Source organism: Prunus mume, linkage group LG6, assembly GCF_029339155.1.
Source record: "Prunus mume cultivar Tortuosa linkage group LG6, ASM2933915v1, whole genome shotgun sequence".
Classification (NCBI taxonomy): domain Eukaryota; kingdom Viridiplantae; phylum Streptophyta; class Magnoliopsida; order Rosales; family Rosaceae; genus Prunus; species Prunus mume.
The window spans coordinates 11,797,465-11,807,992 of NC_142703.1; the positions used below are offsets into that span (position 1 = coordinate 11,797,465).

Sequence of the window (10,528 nt, forward strand, 5' to 3'; positions counted from 1 at the left end):
TTGAGGTGGTTCCATCTTAATCATCAAGCATGCATGCAGTCTCTGTAAAAGTGAGCCTACCCCAATGATGTCTGAGTATGGGGTCCATACAGAAGTGCAATTGATCAATCATGGATATCTACTTCACAGTTCGTAAGCGATTGAGACTTTAAATAAAATTTGCCTAGACATGGCTGGGTTCGTGCATGTACAGAATTGTGTTTATTAGTAACACTTTTGGTCAGCTTCAAGATGCGTGTGTCCATTACCTGTCTACATTTCCATCCTTAAAAACAAAAACATGTCATGAAAATGGCTTCTAATTTAATTTACTTGGCTCATTGATATGAATATGAATTGTGAAAGCTCACCTCTTTAATATTTTTATTTATTTCTTTGAATGGAAACATTATAATCAAAATCCTATAAAACAAAATAATTAGAAAAATTATCTATATATAAATTTTTTATTATTTTTTTAAAAAAGGTCTTTGGTTTGATACTCATGTTCCTAAAATTAAAAGATGTCCCAAATTTGATTCTTTTGCAAACCTCAAATTTCAGTTGTTATAAATTTTGTTTTGGGCTGTTGTTGTTTTGCTTTGAAGTCTAAAGTCGAATTCACTTGGATAGAATTGTTTTTGCTGTTATTGAATAATAGAGCATTAAGAATTATGAGTATGAGGGTTGGAACTCCACTTTGTCAGTTTTGCTGACTCAGCTTCCCACCGAAACCTACGATCTTTGGGTGGTTTGTTTGGGGGACGGGTCAAGGAAACACAATTTCACCGACTAGGGTTGTACTCTTATTTTCTCTACTTTTCCTGCAATTTCTTTTATGTGTAAAATCTTATACAAAGTTGATTCCTTGCTGCTATATATCTGCCTATAAGCTAAGGACAACCAAGAAATATAAATCTTTGCATGCAACACATGCAATGATGTCTGAGTCTGTGAGGTAGCATCAAGCTCATGCCTTGTTAAATCTGTGTATGTACATCCATCCCATCCCCTCACATGCAGATCATTGAATTCAAAACTAATTTCAGTATCAAGAGGAGGAGTATTATAGAAACCATATAGTACATGACCAGGACTTGATATATTCAGCTCTTCTACCTAATAAATGCCCACCAAAAGATTACCACACAGAATCATATAGGTAAAATGGAAAATGGTAGAGCTAGTGCCAAAAATACCCTTACAGACTGCGCAAATATGGGGTTAGGTTGCAGAAGAATTGAACTATTAGGGCCTAGCTCTAAACTTGAAGACCCATACACTCCCAAAATCAAAGTCATCGAAACTGCAACATCCAATTAGGAGCTTCATTACGAATAATAATCGACCAGAAAATAACAATATGTTAAAAACATAGTTAATTTGAAAATTAGATATATAGATACAAACCAAAGAGCCAGAAGGTGAGGAGGACGATGATGCAGGACCACGTGTCGTCCCTAATGATTGTTGACACCTCATCGAATGGCGACAGGTTTCTATCTTAGCCAATCTGTCAGCTCTAGAGCAACTCTTCTCCAGATAGATGGATTTTCATTAATTCGAAGCCAACCTAACCTAGTATAGTAATAAGACACTAGTTGCAGCAAGAGGAAGGATTCTTAAGAATATGAATGTCAGATTTTTACGAGTCTAAAACAATATTTTCTTAATTAAGTTGGTTTAATTAATCTCCAGAATGAGAGATAACCAAAAACCGTAAGTAATGAAGAAGAGCTGTGCTCAAGCTCCCTTGATATTTTTCACGTTGTAATTACAGGAGTGTCTTGGCTTGGCTTTTGGTCAATGACTTTTCATGGATCTGCTTCTTCTGCTATAAAGTAAAATAAAGTATCTCACTCTCATCTCATTGATTCATCACCTCACGTCTATATATTATAAACCCTTTTTTCCTTTTGTACAAAAATTCCCACTACTTTTCTTTCAAAAAAAAAAAAAAAACAAACGAAGAAAAATCGAAGCAACAGCTGGAACTCCAACTCCCACAACAGCTGGAATTCAAATCGAAGCAACACTTGGAACCCAAGCACCAGGCCGGACTCGTCGTGATAACACTCCCTCACTGCCTCCACCAGATAATCGCTCACCGCTCCTTCCTACACCACCATATCAGCCCCCGTTTCAGTTTCAAGAGACATGCCAGCTATGCAACCGACAAGGCCATACATCTCGTATTTGTCCAGAACGTGGCAACTTCGTTTCAATATGAATTATTATGTGAGGTCAGAGTCATGGAGTGATGGAACCGAAACACGAGAAAGTGTAAAACCCAGTAAGCACAACTCAGACCGCCATAAAATCCAAGTCCCAACGGTACAAAGATAAGAAAAGACAAGTTGTCGTAGGAGAGGCCACAATTGTAATTTGCATTCTTTACACACTAAACCTGTGCTTGTTGACAAAGTTTGAAAAACCGCGCTTCCTTATAACCAAAACAACCTGTGCTTCCTCTCATCATGTTCACGCCTTCTCTTCTCTTCTCTTCTCCCTTGTCGGTCAAGTGTTTACGCACTTCATTTACATACTTCCACCTAAACTTGAACCTCCAGATTTAGAACTCACTCCTCTCCTCCAAAGACCTATCATCTGCACTGGTAAACCCCACCACCATCTCATCTCTCCTCGCATTCTACCATTCTGATTTCATAGCTTATCCTTTATAATTATACAAATTTTTGTCTAATTTTTTATTTGGTAGCTGAGAGATCGAATGTGGCTTCTTCTTTACTCTTCCAGAATTTCCTTTTAATTCTTCCAATTTTCAGATAAACCAAAGCCGCTCAAACCCGCGTGGCCTCAGAGATCATAGTCGTCTTCTCTAATTCTCATACATGGGTACTTTCAAGGTAACCCTGCATAGCTTATTCTCAGATATCTCCCCCTTGCGAATTCATCTCATCTCCCCCCTTTCTTCTCTGCTCATTTTCCTCTCTTGCCACAGCATTCCTCAACCTCACTCTTCCTGGCCAACATCCCAACCCAGAAGAAGTTGTTCAAGAAGTTCATAGGTAAATACATAGCTTTAATTACCTCCTCTGTTTTTTATCTCTCTGCTTCTTCTGTTTCTCAGCCTTTTGTAGATCTGAGTTATCAATCTTTACTTCTTTTTCCCCTTTATTTTTCAGGAAGGTTTATGCTTCTTTGGCAAGAAGGTAAATGCTGCAAGGAACCCAAAAATACTGAAGGTGGAACCAGCACATAAAACTTCTCCAGGGTAATATTCTAACCAATTTTTAGGTTTAAGATTTAAGGCATCATGTGAACCTGGTAGTATGGTGGCTTCAGATTATCCACTTATTTATTGTGGTGCTAATTAATTAAACTCAAGTTATTTGAGCCTAGTTGGGGTTTAGGGTTCTCTCTGGTGGGCATGTAGATGATTTCTGATGATTTCCGATGATTTCTGGGATTGCCGGGCAGTCCAAACATGGGGCCTAGTCGGTGGTTCTCTCTGGTGGCTATGAAGATGATGAGGACCATGGCGAGTGGTTTCTTTACACAGGGAGGTAATTATATTTAATTATTATAATTATTATAATTAATTAATTCATAATGATTTTTTAATTTACCTGTTCTGTCTTAATTAATCTTTGGTTTTGTGCTGAACTGTACAGTGGTGGAAGGGACCTTAGTGGCAATAAGCGTACAAATAAGGCTCACACTTTTGATCAGAAGTTAGAGCTGAGGAATCAGGCGCTAAGAGAAAGTTGCCTACAGGGTTACCCTGTTCGAGTTGTCAGGTGAGTTTTGTGTCTTTGTCAAATAGAAAATATCTGATGCGAGAACAAATTTTTTTCACTTAAAAACTTTGTCATTTTTGTTTTCTTTATCGTTTTGGTTGAATCTTTTGTGTTTTAGCTAACACTAATTATTCTTTTGGGCAGATCCAAGAAGGAGAAACGCTCCTCTTTTGCCCCCGCCAGCAGGGCTACGATACGATGGAGTTTACAGAATTGAGAAATGTTGGACAAAACATGGAAAACAAGTAAATAACTCTTCATAATTGCGTACTCCATCCTCGTTCATTAAAGGTTTTTTCATGTCACTGACTAGATCCAAGAAGGTATGTATACAGTATATATATATATATATATATATATCTCTCTCTCTCTCTCTCGCGTACTCCATCCTTTTTCATTAAAGGTGGTCCTTTTTTTCACCTGTGCTAGCTGTAAGTTCAACATTTGGCATGTGCGTCACTTGTGCTAGCATGTTCAACATTTAGCATGTACATCTATTCTTTCTGCTGTTTTTTTATTTATAAAATGTCTCAGTTTCATTCCCAATAATTAAATTGGTACATAACTCAATAGCAAACAATATACTTCATTTTTATTTTTATAATAGAGAGGCAATGTTGAGAACAATGTATAAAAGCCACCTAAACTAATGAACACTGTTTGCGGAAAAAAAAAATAGTAAGATCATTAGTAGATGCGGTACATACAAAATTTAAGATTGATGAAATTTTGCATAAAATTTATAGATATTGTAGTTCTGTGATTATTCAAATCATCATATACGTACAAAACCCCAGTGATGTCTAAGTTTGTGAGGTAGCATAAGCATGCAACCCCAATGATGTCTGAGTCTGTGAAGTAGCAGCAAAGTAGCAGCAAGCTTTGGGAAATCTATGTATGTACATATCTTGAGTGTCGAACCACCTCATCCCCTCACATGCAGAACATTGAATCCAAAACCAATTTCACCAATTAGGGTAGTACTCTCATTTTCTATACAATTCCTTATATGTCTTACACAGTTTATTCCAAAAATATTTTTCTTTTTAAAAATCCTATCCGAAAATATTTTTTCCTTCTAAAATAGTACTCTAATTAAATTATTTAATAGATTTTAAAAAATATACTAATAGCTAATAAAATATTGAGGGGAAGCTTTGAAATCTAAAGTCTAATTCACTTGAGCAGTAGCTTTGCAAATGCCATCCACGCTTCACTAGAAACAGATTAACTCACTCTCCATATAAACTTTTATTCCCTCACACTCTCAATCTCAACTTATCTCCATATAACAAAATATTCCAGTTTTCTTTACTCAGCTTCTCATCTCTTCTTTACTGCTTCTCCATATAAACTTTTATTCCCTCACACTCTAAATCTCAACTTATCTCCATACAACAAAATATTCCAGTTTTCTTTACTCAGCTTCTCATCTCTTCTTTACTGCTTCTCCCTCAATGGAACCAAATATTCCACATTTTCATCAAATATTGGGCACCACTTTTGCAAAACCTCGGATGCTAATATTGGACACCACTTTTCCAGAGCCCAATCCTTTTCAAGAAGCTACTCAAGCCTTCACTCAGGCTCACACGAAATTTGCTAAGTAACTACTTGACTAATTATTTTTGTTACTGAACTTTTGATGTCTTTGTCTTTCAACACTTCGACCGTGAACCCATGTGGTGCCAACTCTTTCTTTGATCTCACTAAGAATTTATGCTTGGTGTATACCACTTTGTTTGTCCATTCGAAGTCATTAGATAGCCTCGCCAAATTTGTAAATGCCCATCTTGATGGAAATAGCCTATGTCAAAACCGCAATTTCGGCTCATTTATTTTTAGATTTACTTATTTGGACAAGTGAAAGAGGATTCATACATGTAAAGTTATATAAGTAGCAATATAAATTATATAAATTACTACCTTTAAAAAGTAAATAAAAATTATATGCGGTACCTTACTAGTTTCATTTCAAATGGTGCTACGTGTTTTTGATCATGTATAGTGTGCTTGCTTTACATTAAATTGGATTGGATAATTCACTAAATTCCTAAACACCAAACGTTAACGAGAACCCAATAATCATCACTAGAATAACTCAACTTTCAAAACTATAATAAGATGATTAGTAGATGCGGTGAATACAAAATTAGGATTGACGAAATTTTTCATTAAACTTTTAGCTATTGTAGTTGTGTGGTTATTCAAATCATCATATACGTACAAAACCTAAGGGGAGTTAATTATAATTCAATGAAGAGATATATGTATATTTAAATATATCTAGAGAGAGTTGATGACACAGAGGGACAATCTACAAAGCGGGCAGCTTGAGTGAACGTTGAGCCACTTGTCCACGTTGCAACTCACCCTCTGTATAAGTCTCACCTTCTCATCCTCTTCTTCTCACCTCCAACTCTCAACTTCTCACTAACCCACCTCTGCAACTCACCATCTCGGCTTCTCATCCTTTTCTTCTTACCTCCGCACAACTCTCAATTCTCATCTCTTTTTCACTTCTCCCTCAATGGGACCCAACATTCTAAACCTTGAGTACATATTGAACACCATTTTCTTAGAGCCTAATATGTTAATTCAAGGAGGTGCTCCAATAGATTCTAAACTGATGAGGTTGACGAATACTTATATTCGTTGGAAAGAAGTCACAGATAACAAAAAACAGCTTGTGCTTCAAAGACAAAAATGGCATGATGCTGTCAAACCTATAGAGAAGAAAAAATCAAAGGGTAAGGGTTTCTCATCAAGTAATCCAGAGCCCGATCCTCTTCTAGAAGCCACCGAATCCTTCGCCCAAACTCAGACCAATTTTAAAGCATTTATAAGGTCCTTTATACTAGGACCTAACCTTTCCCTCATGGTATGGAACATGGGTGATGTTGACCACTTGGTGCTGATGTGGTCAATGTATGAGGATCAACGCTTACACATTTTGGCGAGTGATGAGTTCCAACGGACTAACACAAAGGTATACACCCCCTCAGGAATTATTGGCGAAAGCAAAGATGACGTTGGAGCCATATGGGTTCAAGGTCAAAGTCTTGAAAGATAAACATCTCAAAGGAATCAGCAGTAAAAAAAAAAAAAAAAATAGTGAGGCAGTTGCTTCGTAAATTTGTTTTAGTTCTTTATTTGGACATCAACTGAAAAAATGTTGTTTTTTGTTTTCGCAGGTGCATGCCATGCAGGGATGAGGTGGTGTTGTGGAATGAAAAATACAACGAAAAATAACACCATCTCAGCCCTTAGCATGGCGTGCACTTGCAAAAACAAAAAACATCATTTTTTTTTCAGTTGATGTCTAGATAAAAAACTAAAACAAATTTACGAACTAACTACCTCACTATTTTTTTTTTCTTTTTACTGCTGATTCTTTTGAGATGTTTGTCTTTCAAGACTTTGACCTTGAACCCATATGGTTCCAACGTCATCTTTGCTTTCGCCAATAATTCCTGGGGGTGTGTATACCTTTGTGTTAGTCCATTGGAACTCATCAGTCAGCTCGGCCAAAATGTGTAAGCGTTGATCCTCATACATTGACCATAATAGCACCAAGTGGTCAACATGACCCATGTTCCATACCATGAGGGGAAGGTTAGGTCATAGTATAAAGGACCTTATAAATGCTTTAAAATTGGTCTGAGTTTGGGCGAAAGATTCGGTGGCTTCTAGAAGAGGATCGGGCTCTGGATTACTTGATGAGAAACCCTTACCCTTTGATTTTTTCTTCTCTATAGGTTTGACAGCATCATGCCATTTTTGTCTTTGAAGCACAAGCTGTTTTTTGTTATCTGTGACTTCTTTCCAACAAATATAAGTATTCCTCAACCTCATCAGTTTAGAATCTATTGGAGCACCTCCTTGAATTAACATATTAGGCTATAAGAAAATGGTGTTCAATATGTACTCAAGGTTTGGAATGTTGGGTCCTATTGAGGGAGAAGTGAAGAAGAGTTGAGAGTTGTGCAGAGGTAAGAAGAAGAGGATGAGAAGCCGAGAGGGTGAGTTGCAGAGGTGGGTTAGTGAGAAGTTGGAGGTGAGAAGAAGAGGATGAGAAGGTGAGACTTATATAGAGGGTGAGTTGCAACGTGGACAAGTGGCTCAACGTTCAGTCAAGCTGCTCGCTTTGTAGATTGTCCCTCTGTATCATCAACTCTCCCTAGATATATTTAAATATATATCTCTTCATTGAATTATAATTAACTCCTCTTAGGTTTTGTACGTATATGATGATTTGAATAGCTATAAGTTTTATGAAAAATTTCGTCAATCCTAATTTTGTATTCACCGCATCTACTAATCATCTTATTATAGTTTTGAAAGTTGAGTTATTCTAGTGATGATTATTGGGTTCTCGTTAACGTTTGGTGTTTAGTGAATTATCCAATCCAATTTAATGTAAAGCAAGCACACTGTACATGATCAAAAACACGTAGCACCATTTGAAATGAAACTAGTAAGGTACCGCATATAATTTTTATTTACTTTTTAAAGGTAGTAATTTATATTGTTACTTATATAACTTTACATGTATGAATCCTCTTTCACTTGTCCAAATAAGTAAATCTAAAAATAAATGAGCCGAAATTGCGGTTTTGACATAGGCTATTTCCATGTTACGGGCCTATGTGACATTTTGCAAAGGTGTATAGGTATTTCTTAACCTCGCTAGTTTTGAATCTTTTGGACCACGTCTATCAATTAACATCTGAGGTTTTGCAAAAGTGGTGCCCAACATTTGATGAAAGTGTGGAATATTTGGTTCCATTAAGGGAGAAGCAGTGAAGATGAGAGGCTAAGTAAAGAAAACTAGAATATTTTCTTGTATGGATATAAGTTGAGATTGAGAGTGTGAGAGAATAGAAGTTTATATGGAGGGTGAGTTAATCTATTTCTAGTGAAGCGTGGATAGTAGTTGCAAAGGTACCGCTCAAGCGAATTAGACTTTAGATTTCAAAGCTACCCCTCAATATTTTATTAGTTTTTAGTATATTTTTTAAATATGTTAAATAACTTAATTAGAGTACTATTTTAGAAGGGAAAAAATATTTTCGGATAGGATTTTAAAAAAGAAAAATATTTTTGGAATCAACTTTGTGTAAGACATAAACGAAATTATAGAGAAAATGAGAGTACGACCCTAACTGGTGAAATTGGTTTTCGGATTCAATGCTCTGCATGTGAGGGGGATGAGATGGTTCGACACTCAAGGTACTTACATACACAGATTTCCCAAGGCTTGCTGCTACTTCACAGACTCAGACATCATTGGGGTTGCATGCCTATGCTACCTCACAAATTTAGACATCACTGGGGTTTTGTACGTATATGATGATTTGAATAATCACAGAACCACAATAGATATAAATTTTATGCAGAATTTCGTCAATATTGAATTTTGTATGTACCGCATCTACTAATGGTCTTACTTGTTTTGTTTTGTTTTGTTTTTTGTTTTTTTTTATGTACCGCATATATAGCAAAAAATGACATGGGGATTATGGGAGCAAAAATTAAGGCCCAATTAACAAGCCACTTCCCATGAACCTTAAATTTAGGGAGTGAAGGGGAATCAAATAACATGATATCCACTACCATTGAGCATGGAGATAAATAAGGGATATGGGACTTGGAGTCCAAGAGTTCAATGCCTATACAAGGCTAACTATAGTATAGGGGGATGGAGTTATGATTGATTTTACTGCAGTATTCATGAACAAACACTGACTTGAGCGTCGGAGTGTTTTCTTGCAGGTACCCCCCCTCCTCACTCAATGGTGATAATCAAAGATGGTGTCCGACTTCTCAACATGGAAATCAAAAATTACTTGTTGGAGGATCCAAAATTTTCCGCTCCAACAGGGATCGTTTATAGTTTTGAAAGTTGAGTTATTCTAGTGATAATTTTTGGGTTCTTCTTCGCATTTGGTGTTTAGGAATTTAGTGAATTATCTAATCCAATTTATTATAAAGCAAGCACACCGTACATGATAAAAAACATGTAGCACCACTTGAATTGAAACTAGAAAGGTACAATATATAATTTTTATTTTTTTACTTTTTAAAGGTAATAATTTATATCGTTCCTTATATAACTTTATATGTATGAATCCTCTTTCACTTATCGAAATAAGTAAATCTAAAAATAAAGGAGCCGAAATTGCGGTTTAGACTTTAGAGGGTCCTATATATTTAATTTCCTTCCATGAGGAAAAAGTCCCACTGTGTCAACGTGTCTTTTGACATAGGCTCCTTTAATTTTAGCAAATGTTCATGCCAAAAAGCAATTAAACTATCATGCCTCTAAGAGAAAATTGAATCTCAAATCCCTATAATTAATTAATTTTTTTTAAAAAAAAAAAGAAAAAAAAAACTACATCTTATGAGCCCTTTGAATAATATTGTTGAAACAAAAAATTTAGCCCACCCTACATGTTAAATCTAGTGCATACTCTAACATAAAAAGAATTTCGGGCCACCCCCAGACAAAGTGGAGTTCCCTAAAGATGATGTCATCTCTCATGAAATAATTTTTTATCTTTGATTTAAAGAATAAGGCAATATATGCTTCAATTTTTTATTTTTTATTTAAAGTCTCATAACACCATTGAACAATTCACAATAAAGAAACCAGAAAAAGCGATCAATTGCTTACTGTGGAAAAGTAGATATCCATGATATCATAACACATAAAGCTACGTTAATCATGCCTAGTGTTTGCAAAATTCAACCTGTGACTACTGACCAGACCCAAATTGAAGGGCAGG

The 10,528-nt window shown here is 36.0% G+C and overlaps 1 long non-coding RNA gene across 8 annotated transcripts; it reads left to right on the plus strand.

Annotated features, from left to right (window-relative positions):
* Nucleotides 1-1,792: 1,792 nt before the first annotated feature.
* Nucleotides 1,793-9,818, plus strand: LOC148916069 (uncharacterized). 8 transcript variants are annotated; one of them, XR_016128254.1, is made up of 6 exons: nt 1,795-2,272; nt 2,766-2,846; nt 2,942-3,008; nt 3,126-3,506; nt 3,615-3,740; nt 3,885-6,689. It is a non-coding gene; the product is annotated as an uncharacterized LOC148916069 (long non-coding RNA). The 8 variants fall into 8 exon arrangements; XR_016128248.1 differs by having other exon boundaries at nt 1,798-2,594; XR_016128253.1 differs by having other exon boundaries at nt 1,793-2,272; nt 2,766-3,008.
* Nucleotides 9,819-10,528: the final 710 nt, after the last annotated feature.